The 21,600-nt window shown below is 37.2% G+C and overlaps 4 non-coding genes across 4 annotated transcripts; 1 reads left to right on the plus strand and 3 right to left on the minus strand.

Moving 5' to 3' along the window:
* Positions 1-12,362: 12,362 nt before the first annotated feature.
* Positions 12,363-12,435, minus strand: trnar-acg (transfer RNA arginine (anticodon ACG)). Its single transcript has one exon. It is a non-coding gene; the product is annotated as a tRNA-Arg (tRNA).
* Positions 12,436-12,746: 311 nt separating this feature from the next.
* Positions 12,747-12,818, plus strand: trnae-cuc (transfer RNA glutamic acid (anticodon CUC)). The gene has a single exon. It is a non-coding gene; the product is annotated as a tRNA-Glu (tRNA).
* Positions 12,819-12,877: 59 nt separating this feature from the next.
* Positions 12,878-12,964, minus strand: trnay-gua (transfer RNA tyrosine (anticodon GUA)). Its single transcript is given in 2 exon segments — positions 12,878-12,913; positions 12,928-12,964. It is a non-coding gene; the product is annotated as a tRNA-Tyr (tRNA).
* Positions 12,965-13,053: 89 nt separating this feature from the next.
* Positions 13,054-13,125, minus strand: trnae-uuc (transfer RNA glutamic acid (anticodon UUC)). Its single transcript has one exon. It is a non-coding gene; the product is annotated as a tRNA-Glu (tRNA).
* Between the last annotated feature and the right edge of the window lie 8,475 nt (positions 13,126-21,600).

Genomic DNA, 21,600 nt, shown 5'->3' on the forward strand with positions numbered 1-21,600 from the left:
TTTGAACAGACAGGGATGTTGACTCAAAAACGAATATTGCTATTCCAAATAAAGTAAAAACACTTTAATATTAAAGCAGGATAACAAGATCTAGGTATAAGGCAATAGATTCATAAGTATACACAGGCCACTTTCAATACAAAAGACACTTTATTGACAACAAATAAAACTAACCCAAACACACATACACACATGCATTCATACCGGTTGCAGACAAGGACTAGAAGGAAAAGAAGAGTTGAGGAGAGATGTGATGTAAAACCTCAAGATGTAAAACCTAACCAAAGTGAACCAAATAATCAATTCAACCTTTACTGTTTCTCAGACAGGGTTATCTATCATTTAACATGATTAGCAGGTCATACACCAGTTCAGCAATAGATCTGGAGATGTACTTGCGTTTCTTAGTGATGTGGTGAAATCCCTCTGTGGAGTTGGATTCCCACGTGAGTTCACTGATGGTTGGTTTGCCGTCGAAGTAACGTATCTGAGGCTGCTGATGAAGTGAAGTCTGGTAGTTCAAGTTGGAGAAGGCAAAACTGTTGTCATGCTGACTGGTTTCGCAACGCAACTTAACTTAACTAGACTCTTGACGGAAAGAAAAGAGAGAAGAGTGAACGGAAGATGGGGAGTTTGAGGTTGGTCTCATCCCATCTTAATGTCCAAGTCCGACTGGACTGGACCTGAAGGAGAGTTCTCCTGGAAGCGGAGCATCTCAACAGCTGCTGCTCGACTCTGCTTAGAGAGTTTTGGGGTGATGAGTTTTAATGTTTCTGTCCCCTAATAGAGCTGGATCTATAAGGCATTGTCCGTGGATCTGCGTGACAGTCCCATGTTAGCACATGCAGCTTTGGCGTGACTCACTCATGACCCATGGTGCTTAGACATATAGTATTGAGCATACATATAAAGTAGGAACATAATACATTTTACATATCTATAATTAAAAGAAACGAAAGAAAGGGAAAAGGTTTCAATCATTCATCTCACATAACATATACATAATGGCATATTTGTGATAAATCAAAGCATAATGGTTACACATGATTAATACATTGTTAATGTAGACAGGATTCAGGTGTTATACATAAGCAATAAAATGACAATCATTAAAAGTCTGCTATCATCGTTTTGAGGATGATCTAATGAACTTTAACATTTGGTGATAGTTTATAAAATTCAGAGAGGATTTTGATTCTCTGTTTTGGACCAAAGTCAGTCAATTCCCTGTCTTGCATGGCGGTTGAAAACCCCATTTCCTCAGGTTGAACATAGGCTCTTTGTTAAGAAAAATGTTCTTGTGATCAGTTACCCATTCATCTTGAGTTAACTTCATCAGGATAGTAGGTCCGATGACACTTAACTGATGATAAACCAGTCATGAGGCCGATAGCCTCAAGGCATCCTCTTCCTGCTCTGTACTGCAACAAATGTGGCCTGACCTTCAAGGTGATTCTGATCACAGGTGTCGACTCAGTAATTGGTGTCTGCATCGTTAAGTCCCTACACACTGATCTTATCAACCCTGTATAAATTGTTTTTAATGCCATTCTACTAGTACCCCAGTCTACACCACATAGGCACCTCATTACATTTAACACTCTCTTACATTTGTCAATCATTTTCCTAATATGTGTCCTAACATGTGAGTCTCCTATCAAACCACAGTCCCAGATATTTAAAAGATTCAACATTCTCCAACTCTTTACCCACCAATCTCAATTTTAATTCCCCTCCTTTTCTTTTTGGTAAATAGCATTACTTTTGTTTTTCTTGAGATATTCTAAATCCCCACTTAACTGTCCAATCCTGCACTGTATTTAATAACTGTTGCATTTTCTTCATTATAAATGTTATGTTTCTCCCTCTTTTCCAAATCGCACCATCATCTCCTGTATTATTTTCTATCTCTTTAAAGATCCCATCAAACATTATAGAAAACAAAAAAGGGCTAATGATGCTTCCTTGTGGTGTACCATTTTCGACACTGTAACATCCACTAAATGTACCATTTATTTTTACTATTATAGATCTTTCTGAAAGGAATTCTTTAACCCATCTCAGTATACGTCCCTTAGCTCCTAACTGGTCAAGTTTAATTAACACTCCATCTATCCACAACATGTCATAAGCTTTCTCTATGTCTAAAAATACGGCTATGACTGATTCCCTGATTACTTGTGCTTTTTTAATATCAACCTCCAGCCTTAAAATTGGATCCATTGTCCCTCTACCTTTCCTAAATCCACTTTGGTAGTTCCCTAGTATTCCATATGCGATGTCAAGGCTATCGGTCTATAACTGGTTGGTTGTTTGGGATCTTTCCCAGGCTTTTTAATGGGAATGATAACTGCCTTCTTCCATTCCGTTGGAATAACCCCTACTTCCCATATTTTGTTATATAACCTTAACAGCACCTCCTTTCCTTTATCAGTTAGATTTTCTAACGTAGTATAACAAATTTCATCTCTTCCTGGAGCTGTTTTCCCTAATTTCTTTAATGCCCTACTAAGCTCAGTCCCTGAGAAATTTATATTTAGTACCTGGTCCTCTTCATCTTTCCCTAAATCAAACTGATATCATCCACAAGTTTCCTCCTTACCTCTTTTCTCCTCTTGGCTTAAATTGTCTGTGCTATTTACTAAAACTAATGTCCTTGTTATGACTTCTGCTTTCTCTTTATTATTAATACTAACCCTCTGCCAATCCATCAGCATTGGATATCCATATTCTTTTCCATTTCCTTTCATTTTTTTTAATCATTCCCCATACTCTCTCTACTGGGGTTGTTCTACCAATATACTCACAAAATTGTCTCCAATATTCTTTCTTTGATTTTTTTAACTATTGCCTGTGATTGTTTGTATTCAATAAGGTTTTGAAAGTTGTGTGTTCTTTCCATTTTTTTTAAATGCTTTATTTCTCTCCTTTATATCTTTCTTACACTCCTTTGTCCACCATGGAACAATTTGATTAATTATTTTAGGTTTAGATTTAGGTATTGCCATGTTTGCTGCTTCAATTATTCCTCCACTAACTCTTACACACATACTTTCAATATCTAAATTATCCTCAATCTTTTGCAAACGATCTTCACTGATTTCCCTAAATTTATCCCAATCTGCTCTTTCTAAAATCCACTTCTCCTCTCTCACTTCAATTTCTTTTACACATTCTAAAGAGTTTTGATTGGGTAATGATCACTTTTAACTGCACTACCTCTTAATACTTCCCATTCACATCTATCTGCAATATCTTTTGTAACTATTGTAATGTCTATTGCTGATTCTGTGCCTCTTGCTATATCCAATCTAGTTTCTGTCCCGTCATTAATGCAAACTAGCTCTTCTTCTTCTATGAATTCTTCAATTACTTTCCTATTATTGTCATTTCTGTTTCCCCATAATGTACTGTGGGCATTAAAATCTCCACACCAGATTGTTTTTCCATTAACATCCTCCCATACCTCTTCCAACTGTTCCCTATCTAACATTCTACATGGGTTATAAAAAAATATTATTTTTACATTACCTTCACTTGACCATATCTCTTCAATAATATATTCTAATTCATTCCCTCTCTTTACTTCTCTATATTGGATACCTTTTTGTATAAAGGTAATAATTCCTCCACCTTTACCTATTTTCCTATCCATTCTTACTGCATTGTACCTTTTAATATTAAAATCCAATCTTGATATTAACCATGACTCTTGCACACACACTATATCGGGTTTTTCATTTAAATTATCTATATATTTCTTAAATTCCTGACCATTAGAAATTAAACTCCTCGCATTCCACTGCAGTATAATTATTACCATTATGCAGTTCCACCCCATGCTTGTGATTGTTGTTGCTGAACTTCTTCATTTAATGTGTTTCTCACTGTTTCCCAAGAGATTCCTTTAATGCCCAAGTATTTTTCCGCTGCCTTAACTATTATTTTAATCCTTTCTGTGCAGCTTGTTGTCTGTGCTGAACAGTTGATCACCTCTGCCATAAAAAGAACAAAGTCATTTTTATCCACAATCAGTGTTTCTTCCTTTATTTTATCACACTTTTTACATTCGATCACGTCTTTGCTTTCTTCTCTCATTGTTGGTATCTGTACTGTCTGTTCCCTTGTAGGCCTAACTTTCTTTGTTGCCTCTGCATAAGATATTCCTTGAGTGACTTTTATTCTTTGTACCTCTTGCATTCTTTTATTTACCTCACACCCTCGGTATGCTGAACTATGTTCTCCACCACAGTTGCAACATTTAAGTTTGGCTTCCTTATCACATTGTCCATAGTCATGCTCTCCACTACATTTACTACATCTCATTTTTCCTTTACAGACCGCTGCAATGTGACCAAACCGTTGACATTTGTAGCATCTAACAGGTGGCGGTATGTACATTCTGACTTCATAACTCATGTATCCTATAAAGACTTTGTCAGGAAGTTTTGTTTCATCAAATGTTAGCATTATCGAAAGACTGTCAGTTATGGCTCCGTTCCATCTTGTTTTCAAGCGCTTAGCTTCTTTTACTTTAACATTCGTTATTCCTTCAATCACATTGTTTATTGATTCACTGATCGGTATGCCCGTGATTACACCTCTTATAAGTTTTCTGTCAAAGACCTCTGAACATTTCACTTTTTTACCATTTATTTTATTTACTTTAGTTGCTTTCTTTTGTTGAACCTCATCCTTACATGAAAACAATAAGCATCCATTCCTCAATTTTTTAGCAGATCTTACCTCCCCAATCTCTTTATACAGAGCTTTCGTCAGTTGTATAGGACTCCAGTCCTCAAATGTAGCCCCTTCCTGTATTAGTCTAACAAACACTTTGGATTAGAAAACTACAAACTACATTGGATCTCATCTCTTCGTCACTATCTAGTTTGTTTTTCTTTTTCCGCTTTTTACCGCTATAGTTTGTCCATGGTTCGCCACTCTCGCTACCCTCCATTTCCTCTACTTCACTTCCTGATCCATCATTTCCGTCTCCCCACTCCTGACCATTCTCAATCCAGTCGTTGCCAACCGCCTTATTTGCTCTCTCTCTCTCACACACACACACACACACACACACACAAACCTTTAATCTAAACATTTAAGACAATTTTGAGAAACGTATGTAATCCAGTTTTTGATGACTTGCATGTCTACAACACATTACTTCCTATTAATATCTTCATAATTATGACCTCTTCTTGTCTATTTCTACAACTTTATAGGCCTATATAGGGTTTCTTTTTTTCCTATGAATTGTTGTCTCTTATTATCTGTTTTCTACGTTTCCTGCCCTTCTTTAGCAATATCTTCAGTAATAATATTTAATTTACCTTTACTTACAGAAGCATTAAAGGGGTAGTTCACATAAAAATTACAATTCAGTCATTTACTCATCCTCTACTTGTTCCAAACCTGTTTGAGTTTCTTCTGCTGAATGCAAATGAAGAGAATACCTGCTGTACTGGAGAGAGTAACATCAGTCCTTCATGGAGCTCAAGTGGATTTCACTGAAAATAAAAGCACTGCTTTCACTGCCTCCGCCTGAGCATGATCGACTCCTAAAATACCTAAGGTATTTTAATTCCAGCATAATTTGAGGATACATTCATTGAGTTTATGCTTTCCATGTTTTTTTTTCCAGTTTCAGTTTATTAGTTCAGGCTATATATTTCTTTGTGTATGTAACATATAACATTTATCTGTATTCACTTTACTCATAATGAATGTATTATTGAGTCTTATGTGTCCTTAAGTTATAATATTATTAATCTGACTTCTGTCCTGTTTTTACTGGTCATTGATTTAACTTTAATTGAATATTCAATATTTAAGAGTTACTGTTGTTTTTGCCAGTGGTTATCAATGCCTCATGTCATTAGTGCTCTTCCTTCATTTTCAGATAAATCTCTATTTAATCATTAGTTTTAGATCTTCTTTCAGTAAATCCTTCAGGATTTTCATTTTTTTCTGCAGGAACCTGCTGGTATCCTGTAGGAATTATGAAATCCTGCAGGACAAAATGAAAATGTGTGCAGGCAATTCCTACAGGTTTAGAATCATGCAGTGCTTTTTACAGGAATCCTGAATGATCTATTTTTCCCTGCAGAATAGCTGCTGTCCTGATGGAATGATAAAATCCTGGAGGACACATTGACGATATGTGCAGGAATTTCTTACAGGTTTTACAATGGATCCAAGCAAGTGACAAATCCTGCAGGATTTTATAATTCCTGCAGGACTTGCAGGAGTTATTTGCTGTAATTGGAATGAAAGAAAGAAATTCTGTCACTCGCTGTTGGTAGCAATACACTATGAGTTCTAACAGATAAACAATACAACAAACAAAAAATAAATACAGAAATAAATAAAAGTATACAAATAGATTATAGGCAATTATAAAAATCTACCATTACTTTAAACCATTCAAATTAAACATTTGCGTTTTACATTTTATTCCTATACTTCTTTATTTCCTTTATTAAAATGTCAATCCATCTCTCTATTTTAATTCAACTCTCATCTGTTTTGTTGGATGCAAAAAAAAACAACTGCAAGACCTGTCCGTGAGGTAGACACATGTTGAACGTATGTCTGTGCATTTTATGAGTTCAACAGAGTCTGTCTATCCCTCTTTCTTTTAAAATGTTTGTTGCTGTTATCCCTGATTCTCTGTCTTTTTGACCCGAGCAACCTGTTTTATTCTGTGTCCATTGCCTTTTTGTGGCAGCTGGAACTGGTGCCTCTCCATTTAAGTACACTTTTTATTCCACTTTTATCCTTTAAAAAGAAGCAGGTTAGTGTTATTGTTAGTGTGATTGGTAAACATAATGTGTTTTCTGCAATATTAGAGTAAATTTAATTAGTAAATTATTATAAACATTTATTAAACATTTGAAATAAAACAAGATATAAATGCAAAATTTAAATTAGATAATACATTGCTGCCAATAATGTATAGGTCTATATTATACAAGTATAATAATTGCAATAATTTAAGCAGGGCTCTGAACCGGTTCAAGGAACAGAAACGAAAAACAGAAACGAATGACATTTTTCAGGAACAGAAACGAAAAAAAGACCAACTTATATTGCTCTGAACAGAAACGTTTACAGTTAACCGGTTAATAACGTTATTTTATCGTTCTCTTTATTATATGAATTTGGGAGACAAAAAGCATTCATTTAAAGCCTGTGTACAAATGTGACGGTGACGCATACAACGTGAAATGCCGACGAAGCAGACGCCATAAGCGAGAGTCGTGTCTGATGCGACGAGCTTGTCTTAAAGGTTACCGAGAACCTGCTCTTTCATGTACAAAGGTATGTTACGGTTTAAGTTATTGTTACTAAAACTTGTATTTATACTAAATGAGTTATTGATTGTCGATTGTTTTTAGATGAGTCTCCATGAAGAAAATCCTTTTGTTAACATTTCTCTTATGACAAATCATCTGATAAATCAATCAGTAATATTGAAGGATGAGGGGCAGATCATAAACATGATAGATAAAATTTTGCATGATATGATAGATATTATTAAACAACCCAAGCATTTTCCATTCGGAGAATTACAGTGTTTAATAGCTGAGTCCTTATAAACAATCCATTAATAAAATACATTATTTACAAGGCTACCTAAGAATTACCCGAATATGCAATATGATCCTCATAATGATCACAGTGAAATGAGGTAAGCGTTCGTTTTTATATAAACTCTAAATGTCTGACCGTGATGCCTATTTAGGCCTATGCCAGTCTATAAAAAGATAATATAGCTTGAAACACTAATATTTTAGAGGAAGTAGTTAAAGTTTGCAAAACCAGTGTTTGGTCTTATCAACCTGCTACCCATAATTAAACGTCATGTACCCTACTTTTTGATTACTTGACCTGCGGATTAACGGCAGCACCAGCGGACATAAACGAGATCTGTGCATAACAGGGTTTTATGTGTCCCCAATATACACAATCAAGAGAGTGCACGACTCCATAAGGTAACGTAAACTGCACACACTTGATTATGTAATGTATGAATTCAGGGACGCGTCTCACAGCGCAAAGCATAACTTAATTACCCATGCTTAATCGGTCATCGATGAGGTCTATCGGGTTTAAAGGGTTACCGACAATAAATCAATCGAGTAATCATTACCATCCCTAGTTTAATCAATCGTAAAAGTAGTGTCAATGTTATTAAAATGCACACACACTCTATCACTTAATCTATCCAATACAGGGCTCTAGACTAACTTTTTGCCTTGCTGCGCCTTTTTTTCTTAGGTAAACCACGCATTGCATAGTGTTTTATATTTACATTAAAGATAAATAAGGCAAGAATATGAGAATTAATATTTTATATTTTTACACCTACACAAATATCTTGTGCTAGTGCACTTGTTTAATAAAAATCTTTGTAATTGTAACATTCAACATGCAATACAGTGCCATCAAAAAAACTAAACTAAACCGTATAATCTTTTGTATTTACAAGTAATGTTAAGTTTTATACTCGGCCTATGCCTAAATCCAAAAAGCACTAAATAATTTATATATTTATAAATTACTCTAATTAAACTAAATAACTATACATTACGCTAAATAACTGAAATTGGCTATATACAGTAGGCCTAATCTTGGGGTGATGCAGTGGCGCAGTAGGTAGTGCTGTTAGCTCACAGCAAGAAAGTCGCTGGTTTGAGCCTCGGTTGGGTCAGTTGGTGTTTCTGTGTGGAGTTTGCATGTTCTCCCTGCGTTCACGTGGGTTCCCTCCAGGTGCTCCGGTTTCCCCCACAGTCCAAAAACCTGCGGTGCAGGTGAATGGGGTAGGCTAAATTGTCTGTAGTGAAAGAGTGTGTATGGATGTTTCCCAGAGATGGGTTGCAGCTGGAAGGGCATCTGCTGTGTAAAATTGTGCTGGATAAGTTGGTGGTTCATTCTGCTGTGGTGACCCCGGATTAATAAAGGGACTAAGCTGAAAAGAAAATAAATGAAGTCCTAATCTTATTCTCTGATTAAAACAAAAGTAATCCAGCAATGCCGCACCACTGACAAGCAAATGGCAGAGAAACAAAACAACCACAAAAATAGCGGAAACAGCAGTGAGCACTTTTTCTGAAGTTATGCCTTTCTTTTTTAAATTTAATTACTGTGCGTTTAATGTAAATAAATCAATAATGAATAGGCCTATAAGTGTATCCTGTGTGTGTGTGTGCGTGCGTGTGTGTGTCCACCAACTGTGTCTTTCATTACTGAAGCAGCTCTCTTCCAAAATCAAAATTTACTTTGTCTGTCTAGCAATATTTCAACAATATTTAAATTTAGATGAGCCTATAGTCAAAATATGCAGAAACTGTGCAGCTGCACATTGAATCTGAGGTTTCATCTCATCTTACTCTCGCTGTCATCCAGACATTGATATGTAGACACCACATAAACATCAAGTCGCGAAATTGAGGCCGGTACCAGCTGAAGCCCTTGTGAAATGTCAAAATACAGCACTGAAATGAACAGGTAATGTTTTTCAGCAAAAAGTCTATCTAGGATATCTCTAAAAACGCAATCAGAGCCAATGTTATTGTCATGATTACCAGCGATCTCTAACCACCAGAGGTCGCTGGTAAGCACTCACCCTCACAATAACCTATGGACTACAAATCCGCCATTCATGGACTACATTTTCATACATGCGCTCCGTTCACAAACACACATGCTTCCTCATTTTGACTGATTACATTTGCACCAGCTGAGGATTGTCAGAGACTGATTACACACACTATTTAAACAACACACACACTCCCTGCCTTTGCTGAGTCTTGTTATCTGTATAGAGACACTACAACGCGGTTTCCTAGTCTAGTTTCTCCGTGTTTTGATCTTTGCCTGGTTTCCCTTTCTCCTTGTCTGCCGCCTGTCTACCGACCTCTTGCCTGTGTTTAACTATGATTCTGGACTGCCTTTACATCTGTTTGCACCTGTGTTGACCATTGCCTCCCTGAGTTTGAATAAACCTGCACGTGGATCCTAAACCTCAGTTGTCTCTGTTGCTCCCCGTGTTACAGTTATGTAGAAGTAGTGTTGCCTAAATATTACGTTTCTAATAAAATTCAAACCAAAATACAATAGCATTTTTTGTTTAATAAAAATACACGGAAACAAAACAAAATCAAAAGTTGGCTATTTTGTAATTTGTTTTAATTTTAATAAAAACATACTTCGACTATTTAAGCTTAACGGCTATACGCTGCCAATGGCCATTAATAAATATTATTTTACTTTGTACTGGATTATAATGTATATTTTACAATAAAACTAAAACAATTCATAACACATCAGAACTGTAGACCTGCAGTGTGTAGCCTAAACTGTATGCAGGGGGTGTTGGTCAATGGCCTACGGCGCATAATTGAACTAATATCTCCTAATAACCTAAAAGAGCCTAATTTGAGAGATTTAAAAAATAAAAGACACTTTAAAAAAGGAACAACACGCAAATCGACAACAAATAAAACTGGTTGCGTGTTTCAGCACTTGCCGCTCCATACCAAGGTGTGGGGCTGTGTGTGTAGCGCCTTTAAGCAATGTGTGTCAATCAACTGCTGCTGGTGAGAGAGCACGCATAAGTGCGCAAAGCAGGTAAAGATATAACAAAGCAAGTTCATATTATAAATATTTTATTAACGATACTTATCGAAAATTCATTTAATTTTACCCCTCGAATAGAATTTTTAGTTACACCATTAAGAAATCAGGGCACTCTAGAGCCTGCAAAACTTTGTAATAAAATAATATTCTTAACCTTTTTTTTTTTTTCTTTTTTTTTTAGAAAACCGTTTTCGTTTATTTGGTCAAAATGAATGTGGTATGTATGCTTTTAATCTATGTATAACAATTGCTAAGTATGTGATTTGGATAAGGAGAAATATGGCTAAACATGATGGGAAGAGAGTGGATATATGGCGTATGTTTAAAAACAGAATGGAGATGGCTGTAAAATTGATATTCAACTATTTTATAGTACAAGAAAAGGAGGATGTATTTATAGAAATAATGGTAAAAGGGAACGTAATAGTTGAATACAAGGACAACATCTTAAGTTGGTTATGGGAAAAATATGAAGTCTAATAATGAGTGTTGTAACTATCATGTGATTTTTGTGTGATGTGATCATTTCTTTGTAAAAATGTAAATATTTGATTTTAATTTAAAAAAAATTAAAATATCTCATCTGAACTCGGAAGCAAAGCAGGGTTGGGCCTGGTTGGTACTTGGATGGGAGACCGCCTGGGAATACCAGGTGCTGTAAGCTTTTTAAATTCCTTCATTTGGCAGCTAATACACTTCCCAAAATATATTAAAAAAAACCTCTGAATTCCTCTCTGAACTCTGGAACCAGCCAAGTCAGTGTACCCACTTCCCCTGATTCCATTCGGGGTAAAGGAGATACAGTGACTTGGCTGGTTTAACTTAGCAAGAGCTGTCGGTGCCCCGGAGCAGAAACAGAAAAAAAAAAAAAAACAGGTAAACAATTGAGGGGACAAGGGCCTTGTTTCTGTCGGTGCTGTGTCAATGCAAGCTGAGCTGCGCTCGGCTCCTGGTGCTGCGCCTATTTTTAAATAGCTAACTCTTGACGGCTGCTCTCGCTTACGGCCATACCACTCTGGCAATGCCTGATCTCATCTGAACTCGAAAGAAAGACAGGGTTGGGCCTGGTAGGGACTTTTGCAGCAAGTAGGCTGGGTTTACGATTGCTAAGCTAGAATCCTTTGATCCATAGTCATAAGCGTTATCCTTTGTGCCACTGGCACTCCGTTTAGCACCTTGTTAGCACCTTGTTAGCACATTGTTTGAAACAAGGACAAGGCTCTGTCAACCTGGAGTTCCATCACCACACATTCTGCTTTGTTTTATAGCAAGACGTTGTGTGGATGGGATGCTCTTACAGGATTCCTGACAGTCCCTCCATAGAACCCCTGAGATCCAGGGTCGGAGACTCTCTTCTCTCCAAGAGGAGGTTAAAAGCCATAGTTTCTTTTATGCATGTTTTATCAGAGCACTTAGGTATTGCTACAGCTCAGAGACTTACAAGTGGAAGAGATTACGCTGCAAGTTGGCTGGGTGACTTCTAAGTGGTAGGGACTTTTGCAACAAGTAGGCTGGGTTTACGATTGGTGTAGCTGTAGTAGACGTTAATAAAAATCTAGCGGTTGGGGCAGCCTGTGAAACCAGGGGAGCACCCCACGGGCTCTGTGATTGCGGCCTCTTAAACTCAACACACTCCAGAGTGGACCTGAACAGTTCCAGTGGGGGCGAAAGGCGACTGCAGTGCACTGGCTGACATCAAAGCAAAAAGACCAGAGCGAGCCAGCCAGGAGTCGAACCTAGAATCTTCTGATCCGTAGTCAGACACGTTATCCATTGCGCCACTGGCCCTGTCTGCTTATCTTTTCATCTTCATCTTGTTGCTTGTGATAAGGACACAGCTCAGTCAACACAGAGTTCATTCAACACGGAGTTCGTTCAACACATGCTGTCCTTCGTTATTATGGCAAGTTGTGGTGTCGATAGGATGCTCTTACAGTGCATGTGACAGTCCCTCCCTAGAAGAACTGTGATCCAGGGTCTGAGACTTTCTCCTCTCCAGGAGGAGGTTACAAGCATTAGATTTATTTTTGTCAGAGCAGCTGCAGCATACTTGCGTGGAGGCCCACAGCTAGACTTGAGGGCAAGCTTCTACAAGACCTTCCCTGGTGGTCTAGTGGTTAGGATTCGGCGCTCTCACCGCCGCGGCCCGGGTTCGATTCCCGGTCAGGGAACTTACTTTTGAGCTATGAAAATATATGCGAACTGCACAGGCATGAAAGGGCAAAAGACCTCCTTCGAGCCGAAGTCGAACCAGCGACCTAAGGATTGCCAACAACACACCTACAGTCCTCCGCTCTACCAACTGAGCTATCGAAGGCTTACGAGAGCCAACACAAGCCCACCCCCTTAAAGTTGCTGCAGTCCGACTGCTGGAAAAAAAGGGCAGTGGCAAAAAATACTCAAGGCTTCCCATACCGGGAGTCGAACCCAGGCCGCCTGGGTGAAAACCAGGAATCCTGACCGCTAAACCATATGGGAGCTGCCACTTATGAGGGCAGTCTTGGCAAAAACTTCAGTTCTTTCTAAAACAAAATTACAAAGACAATATCATGATTTGAAAAAAGCAATACCAAAAGATTGGATTGAAATAATTGAAAAAAAAAAAAGAGTTGCGGGATAAGGAAGAATTACCAGAGGTCTATTTTAAGAAAAAAAATGGAGAAAAGATCAATATGAGCTTATGTACAGTTAAGAGTTTTTGTTGTTTTTAGATCAAAGGCTTTTATAAGACCTATAGCATTCAACTACTGGAAGGAAAGATATGAGGATTTAAATGAAAAAGAAATATGGGGAAATGTCAGAATGAAATATATGGAACCAATTTTACAAAATTGTAATTATTTATTGAGACATAATTGCATATTAACAGAAATGAGATTGTGTAAAATGGCAATTGAACAAGATATAATATGTAAGGTGTTTAGGAAGGAAGGGGAAGGTTTATTACATTTGTTCTTCTATTGTGAAAAGTTGGAGGAATTATGGAAAAATGTAAGAAAATTGCTAAATCGTTAATAGGGGACATATATGTGGATGAACAAAAGAACTGGGAAAAAAATATTTATTTGGTCAAAATGAATGTGGTATGTATGCTTTTAATCTATGTATAACAATTGCTAAGTATGTGATTTGGATAAGGAGAAATATGGCTAAACATGATGGGAAGAGAGTGGATATATGGCGTATGTTTAAAAACAGAATGGAGATGGCTGTAAAATTGATATTCAACTATTTTATAGTACAAGAAAAGGAGGATGTATTTATAGAAATAATGGTAAAAGGGAACGTAATAGTTGAATACAAGGACAACATCTTAAGTTGGTTATGGGAAAAATATGAAGTCTAATAATGAGTGTTGTAAGTATCATGTGATTTTTGTGTGATGTGATCATTTCTTTGTAAAAATGTAAATATTTGATTTTAATTTAAAAAAAATTTAAATATCTCATCTGAACTCGGAAGCAAAGCAGGGTTGGGCCTGGTTGGTACTTGGATGGGAGACCGCCTGGGAATACCAGGTGCTGTAAGCTTTTTAAATTCCTTCATTTGGCAGCTAATACACTTCCCAAAATATAAAAAAAAAAAACTCTGAATTCCTCTCTGAACTTTGGAACCAGCCAAGTCAGTGAACCCACTTCCCCTGATTCCATTCGGAGTAAAGTAGGTACAGTGACTTGGCTGGTTTAACTTAGCAAGAGCTGTCAGTGCCCCGGAGCAGAAACAGAAAAAAAAAAAAAAAAAACAGGTAAACAATTGAGGGGACAAGGGCCTTGTTTCTGTCGGTGCTGTGTCAATGCAAGCTGAGCTGCGCTCGGCTCCTGGTGCTGCGCCTATTTTTAAATAGCTAACTCTTGACGGCTGCTCTCACTTACGGCCATACCACTCTGGCAATGCCTGATCTCATCTGAACTCGAAAGAAAGACAGGGTTGGGCCTGGTAGGGACTTTTGCAGCAAGTAGGCTGGGTTTACGATTGCTAAGCTAGAATCCTTTGATCCATAGTCATAAGCGTTATCCTTTGTGCCACTGGCACTCCGTTCAGCACCTTGTTAGCACCTTGTTAGCACATTGTTTGAAACAAGGACAAGGCTCTGTCAACCTGGAGTTCCATCACCACACATTCTGCTTTGTTTTATAGCAAGACGTTGTGTGGATGGGATGCTCTTACAGGATTCCTGACAGTCCCTCCATAGAAGACCTGAGATCCAGGGTCGGAGACTCTCTTCTCTCCAAGAGGAGGTTAAAAGCCATAGTTTCTTTTATGCATGTTTTATCAGAGCACTTAGGTATTGCTACAGCTCAGAGACTTAACAAGTGGAAGAGATTACGCTGCAAGTTGGCTGGGTGACTTCTAAGTGGAAGGGACTTTTGCAACAAGTAGGCTGGGTTTACGATTGGTGTAGATGTAGTAGACGTTAATAAAAATCTAGCAGTTGGGGTAGCCTTTGAAACCAGGGGAGCACCCCACGGGCTCTGTGATTGCGGCCCCTTAAACTCGACTCACTCCAGAGTGGACCTGAACAGCTCCAGTGGGGGCGAAAGGCGACTGCAGGCCACTGGCTGACATCAAAGCAAAAAGACCAAAGCGAGCCAGCCAGGAGTCGAACCTAGAATCTTCTGATCCGTAGTCAGACGGGTTAACCATGGCACCACTGGCACTGTCTGCTTGTCTTTTCATCTTTAGCGTCTTGCTTGTAATAAGGACACAGCTCAGTCAACACAGAGTTCATTCAATGCATGCTGTGCTTCGCTATTATGGCAAGTTGTGGTGTCGATAGGATGCTCTTACAGTGCATGTGACAGTCCCTCCCTAAAAGAACTGTGATGCAGGGTCTGAGACTTTCTCCTCTCCAGGAGGAGGTTACAAGCATTAGATTTATTTTTGTCAGAGCAGCTGCAGCATACTTGCGTGGAGGCCCATAGCTAGGCTTGAGGGCAAGTTTCTGCAGGACCTTTTCTGATGGTCTAGTGGTTAGGATTCGGCACTTTTACCGCCGCGGCCTGGGTTCGATTCCCGGTCAGGGAACTTCCTTTTCACCTCTATGGTGAACTTTAAGCTCTAGCTATGAATTTATATGTGAACTGCACAGGCATGAAATGGCAAAAGACCTTCTTCAAGCCAGAGTCAAACCAGTAACCTAAGGATTGCCAACAACACACCTACAGTACTCTGCTCTACCAACTGAGCTATTAAAGGCTTATGAGATTCCCACACAAGCCCACCCCCTTTATGTTGCTGCAGTCCGACTGCTAGGCAAAAAGGGCAGTGGCAAAAATGCTCAAGGCTTCCCAGACCAGGAGTCAAACCCAGGCCAACTGGGTGAAAACCAGGAATCAAACTTGGCACAAATTTCAGTTCTTTCTGACCATGCGCACTTCACTGCCCCTCTTGCACAAGTACCACTCATACATTTGCGCACTCTCTCATACACAGTCTCATGGTTTCCGTAAGCTAGAATCCTCTGATCCATAGTCATAAGCGTTATCCTTTGTGCCACTGGCACTCTGTTCAGCGCCTTGTTAGCACATTGTTTGAAACAAGGACAAGGCTCTGTCAACCTGGAGTTCCGTCATGACACATTCTGCTTTGTTTTATGGCAAGACGTTGTGTGGATGAGATGCTCTTACTGGATTCCTGACAGTCCCTCCAAAGAAGACCTAAGATCCAGGGTCGGAGACTCTCTTCTCTCCAAGAGGAGGTTAAAAGCCATAGTTTCTTTTATGCATGTTTTATCAGAGCACTTAGGTATTGCTGCAGCTCAGAGAATTAAAAGTGGAAGAGATTATGCTGCAAGTTTACTGGGTGACTTCTAAGTTGTATGGACTTTTGCAACAAGTAGGCTGGGTTTACGGTTGGTGTAGCTGTAGTAGACGTTATTAAAAAACTGCAGTTGGGGCATCCTTTGAAACCAGGAGAGCACCCCACGGGCTCTGTGCTGGCGGCCACTTAAACTTGACTCACTCCAGAGTGGAACTGAACAGCTCCAGTGGGGGGCGAAAGGCGACCGCAGTGCACTGGCTGTCGGCAAAGCAAAAAGACCAAAACAAGCTAGCCAGGAGTCAAATCTAGAGTCTTCTGATCCATAGTCAGACATATTATCCACTGCACCACTGGTCCTATCTCCTTATCTTGTCATCATTAGCTTGTTGCTTGTAATAAGGACACAGCTCTGTCAATACGGAGTTCATTCAACGCATGCTGTGCTTTGTTATTATGGCAAGTTGTGGTGTCGATAGGAGCATGTGACAGTCCCTCCATAGAAGAACTGTGATCCAGGGTCTGAGACTTTCTCCTCTCCAGGAGGAGGTTACAAGCATTGGATTTATTTCTGTCAGAGCAGCTGCAGCATACTTGTGTGGAGACCCACAGCAAGGCTTGAGGGCAAGTATCTACTCTCCCGTCCCTGGTGGTCTAGTGGTTAGGATTCGGTGCTCTCATTGCTGTGGACTGGGTTTGATTCCTGGTTAGTTCTTGAATGAGAGACCCCCTGGGATTACCAGGTGCTTAAAGCTTTTTGAATTCCTTCATTTGGCAGCTGATACACTTCCCAAAATATGAAAAAAACAAAACAAAACTCTGAATTCCTCTCTGATCTCTGGAACCAGCTAAGTCATTGTACCCACTTCCCCTGATTCCATTCGGGGGAAGTGAGTACCCTGACTTGGCTGGTTTAACCTAGCAAGAGCTGTCGGTGTCCCGGAGCAGAAACCGAAAAAAAAAAAACAGGTAAACTATTGAGGGGTCAAGGGCTTTGTTTCTGTCGGTCTGGTTAGTACTTGGATGGGAGACCGCCTGGGAATACCAGGTGCTGTAAGCTCTTTGAGTTCCTTCATTTGACATCTAATACACTTCCCCGTGTCACAGGTCTGCTGCTGGTGTCTTTTCTCACATTCATCTTATTTGGGAGGGGTGGGACAAAAAAAACACAGGTAAACAATTGAGGGGACAAGGGCGTTGTTTCTGTCGGTGCTGTGTCAATGCAAGCTGAGCTGCGCTCGGCTCCTGGTGCTGCGCCTCTTTTCAAATAGCCAACTCTTGACGTCTGCTCTCGCTTATGGCCATACCACCCTGGTATTTAAAATTAAGATCTAAAAGTGGCTTAAACATTGAACTTGTTCTACAACGGCAGAAAATTAGAAGAGAAGAGATTAAAGAAAGAATGGAAGGAAAAATTTTGAAAAAGGAGATGCAAGAAAAATTTGTTTAAGTGATAGTGACTCAGAATGAATGGTGGTTATTGGTTTATCCAATAATTATCCTAATGAGTAATGTATGTGTGGTATCACTGAATGTAAGAGGATTGTCAAAATGTGAAAAGTTTGAAAGATTAACGTGTTTGACAAAAAAGTGTGATATATTATGTTTACAAGAGACAAAGTGGGAAGATGAGATTAAAAATGAGATGAGAAAATTGTGGAATGGGGAAATATTTAGTAATGGAGATATAGAAAAGAAAAGAGGGGTAGCAATTTTGATAAAAAGAGGGATTTTTGAAAAAGTAGAATTAGACTATAAAGACACAAATGGAAGAATTATAATTGTAAAAGTTTATGTATAATGGGAAAAGTTTTAGAGTATGCAACATACATGCACCAAATGAGGAAAAGGAGAAATATAACTTTTATAAGGAAATAGATAAGTTAATAGATAAGAATGAAAACATATTTATTTTAGGAGATTTTAATGTTGCCGTGCAAAGAATAGATATAGATGACTCAATGGATTTTAGAACAGACAGAGGAAGGAATGAACTACAGAATTTAATGAGGAAATGTGATTTGGTAGATGTATGGAGAGAGCAAAATGGTGTGAAAAGAGAATATTCAAGAAGACAAATTGTAAATAGGATTTTAAAGCAAAGTAGAATTGACTTGTTTTTATGTAAGAAGAAAGAAGTACAATATGTCAACAAAGTTTTCTACAAAACCTATAGTGAGAGTGATCATGATTTTTTATGGATAACGATGAATTTTAATGAGATTGAAAAAGGAGCAGGAGTGTGGATACTCAACACTGAGTTGTTCAAAATAGAAATGTATAAAATGGAAATAGAAAATATAATAATCAATAGTGTGAATGATGAAATGTTTGAAACAGAAACAAGTTTATGGTGGGATAATCTGAAAAATAGAATAAAAGATTACTCAATAAATATATCAGAAAAAAAGACAAAAGGCAAAAAAATTCAAGGAAAATCAAATTAGAAAAGAATGGGATGAAGAAATGAGTAAAGTAAATGGGATAAATGTTGACAAAATAATAGAATTACAGGAAAAGCTGAAGAAAATCGAAGAAGAAAAGTGTAAGGGAGTAATTATTAGAAGCAGAGCTAAAGACATTGTAGAAGGAGAAAGAAGTACAAAATACTTTTATGATTTAGAAAAAACAAGACAGAGAGCAGCTATAATCAAATGTATAAAAACACAAGATGGGAAAACTGTAGAGGACAAAGAGGGAATTTTAAAGGAAACTAGACGATTTTATAAGGAATTATTTACAGAAAATGGAGTAGTTTTAAATGATGAAAATTTCTTATTAGAAAAAATAACAGTAAAAATAAATAAAGAGGACGAGGAAATGTGCGAGAGTGAGATAACAGATTTAGAAATAGAAACAGCTATTGATCAGTTGAGAAATGGGAAAAGTCCAGGAATAGATGGACTACCAGTTGAGTTTTATAAAGTTTTTAAAAATGTTTTAAGTCCTATTTTAAATAGAATATACAGTGATATTTATGAAAAAGGGGAGTTAACTAATAGTATGAAAAAAGGAATGGTTAAAATGATTTATAAACGAAATGGAGACAAGGAAGACTTAAAAAATTATAGACCCTTAAGTATGCTGAACACAGACTATAAAATTTTAGCGAAAGTCTTAGCTAATAGATTGAAAGTAGTTGTACCAAACATAATCCAAACAAATCAAGCATATGCGGTTCTAAGAAGAGACATAACGGATGTCATAAACAATATAAGAGACATAATCTGGTATATGAGAGAGGAAAAAGAAACAGGATATATAATTAGTGTAGATTTGGATTCAGCTTTTGATAGAGTGGAACACAAATATATGATGAATGTAATGGAGAGATTTGGTTTTGGAAAAAGATATTTACAATGGATAAAATGTTTATATACAGATATAACAAGCTGTATAAAAGTAAATGGTTTTCTAACTAAAGATTTTAAAGTTACAAGATCGATAAGACAAGGGTGTCCAATGTCAGCACTACTATACACACTTGTATCTGAAACATTGGGATTAGCAATTGATAATGAAAAGCAAATACGAGGATTATGTATAAAAGGAACAGAGTTAGAACAAAAAATATTTCAATATGCTGATGATACAACTTTAATAGTAAAAGATATTAAAAGTATTGAAAAAGCAGAGGAAATTTTAAACAGATATTGTAAAGGAACAGGAGCAAAAATTAATAAGGAAAAAACGAAATACATGAGAATAGGAAAAACAAAGGTTTTACCAGAAAAAATCCAATTTAAAGAGGACAAAACCAATATGAAGGTTTTAGGTATAAGGGTTGGTGAAAATGAAAATGAAACAAGGGATTTAGTGTGGGAGGAAGTTTTAAAAGGAATGGAAAAAAGATTACATTTCTGGAAATTAAGAGGTTTGTTTTTAAAGGGGAAAGTTTTAGTTTTAAATTCCTTATTTTTATCAAAAATGTGGTATGTTTTAGGTACAGTGAGTTTGCCAATGAGTGTATATAAGAAGATAAAAGCTATCGTATTAGATTTTATATGGGAAGGGAAACCTTCCAAGATAGCTTATGATACCATAATTGGTAAAGTAGAAGAAGGGGGGTTAGGTTTAATCGATCCACTTATCAGAATGAAAAGCATACGAATAAAAACTGTAAATAAATACTGGAAAGAAGAAAAACACGTATGGAAAGATGCGATGACATATTTTTTAAATAAATGTGGGGAAATGCAAGAATATATATTATGGATGAAGCCCAAAGAGAATATGATGAATGGGATTCCAGAATTCTATAAAGAAGTTATCAAGGCATGGGGAGATTTTAGAAAGCATATTGATTGTACTTTTAGTAAAGAAGAGATTTTAAAGCAACCGCTGTTTTTAAATGATTACATTAAAAAAGGGAATTACACTATTTTTTATAAGAAATGGTATTAAGCAGGAATAAAGCAAATTAAAGATATCTTATATGAAGTGAGACCTGGTTATGTACAGGTGCAAGTAATAAAAGATGCAATAATAGAAAACTATGAAAACGAAACTAAAGGAGTTATTGAAAATCAATTGAATAACTTGAAAAACAATATACCAAAAGAATGGAAAGAAATGATAGAAAATAATTTGGATATGCACAGCGATGAAGGAAGGGTGATTAACTTTAAAGAAAATCAATATGCTTTCAAAGATGGTATACTGAAGATGTTCTATTCATGTTAATGTAAAGACGTGTTTGTTACACCCAAAGCAGAAGAGTACTGGAAAAGATTATATCCCAATATAGAAACAAAGGAAATATGGCAAAATCTGAGAGCTTGGTGGAAAAGTCCAGTTTTAGAGAATTTTGATTACATTTTAAGGCAAAACTGTTTATTAAGTGAAATGAGATTGTGTAAAATAGGTTTGGCAAATGATGCAAGATGTAAAGTTTGTAATGAAGAAGATGAAGGTATACTACATTTGTTTTTCAAATGCAAAGAGTTAGAATGTTTTATTGGAAAAATTAAAGAAATGATAAATGAAATGGGGATTGAAAAACAGGTTGTTGATGAGGAATGGGAAACATTATTTTTATTTGGTTGTAAAACAGAAGGTAAAAATACAAGGTTCATAAATTTCATTTTAACAGTTGCAAGAATTGTGATATGGAATAGAAGGAATGCTGTTAAACAAAAAAATGGCAAAATATCTGTGTGTAAATTGTTTGAAAGAAAAATGTCTGTACTGCTTAAT

This window comes from Danio aesculapii, chromosome 4 (assembly GCF_903798145.1).
Source record: "Danio aesculapii chromosome 4, fDanAes4.1, whole genome shotgun sequence".
NCBI classification, from domain to species: Eukaryota; Metazoa; Chordata; class Actinopteri; order Cypriniformes; family Danionidae; genus Danio; species Danio aesculapii.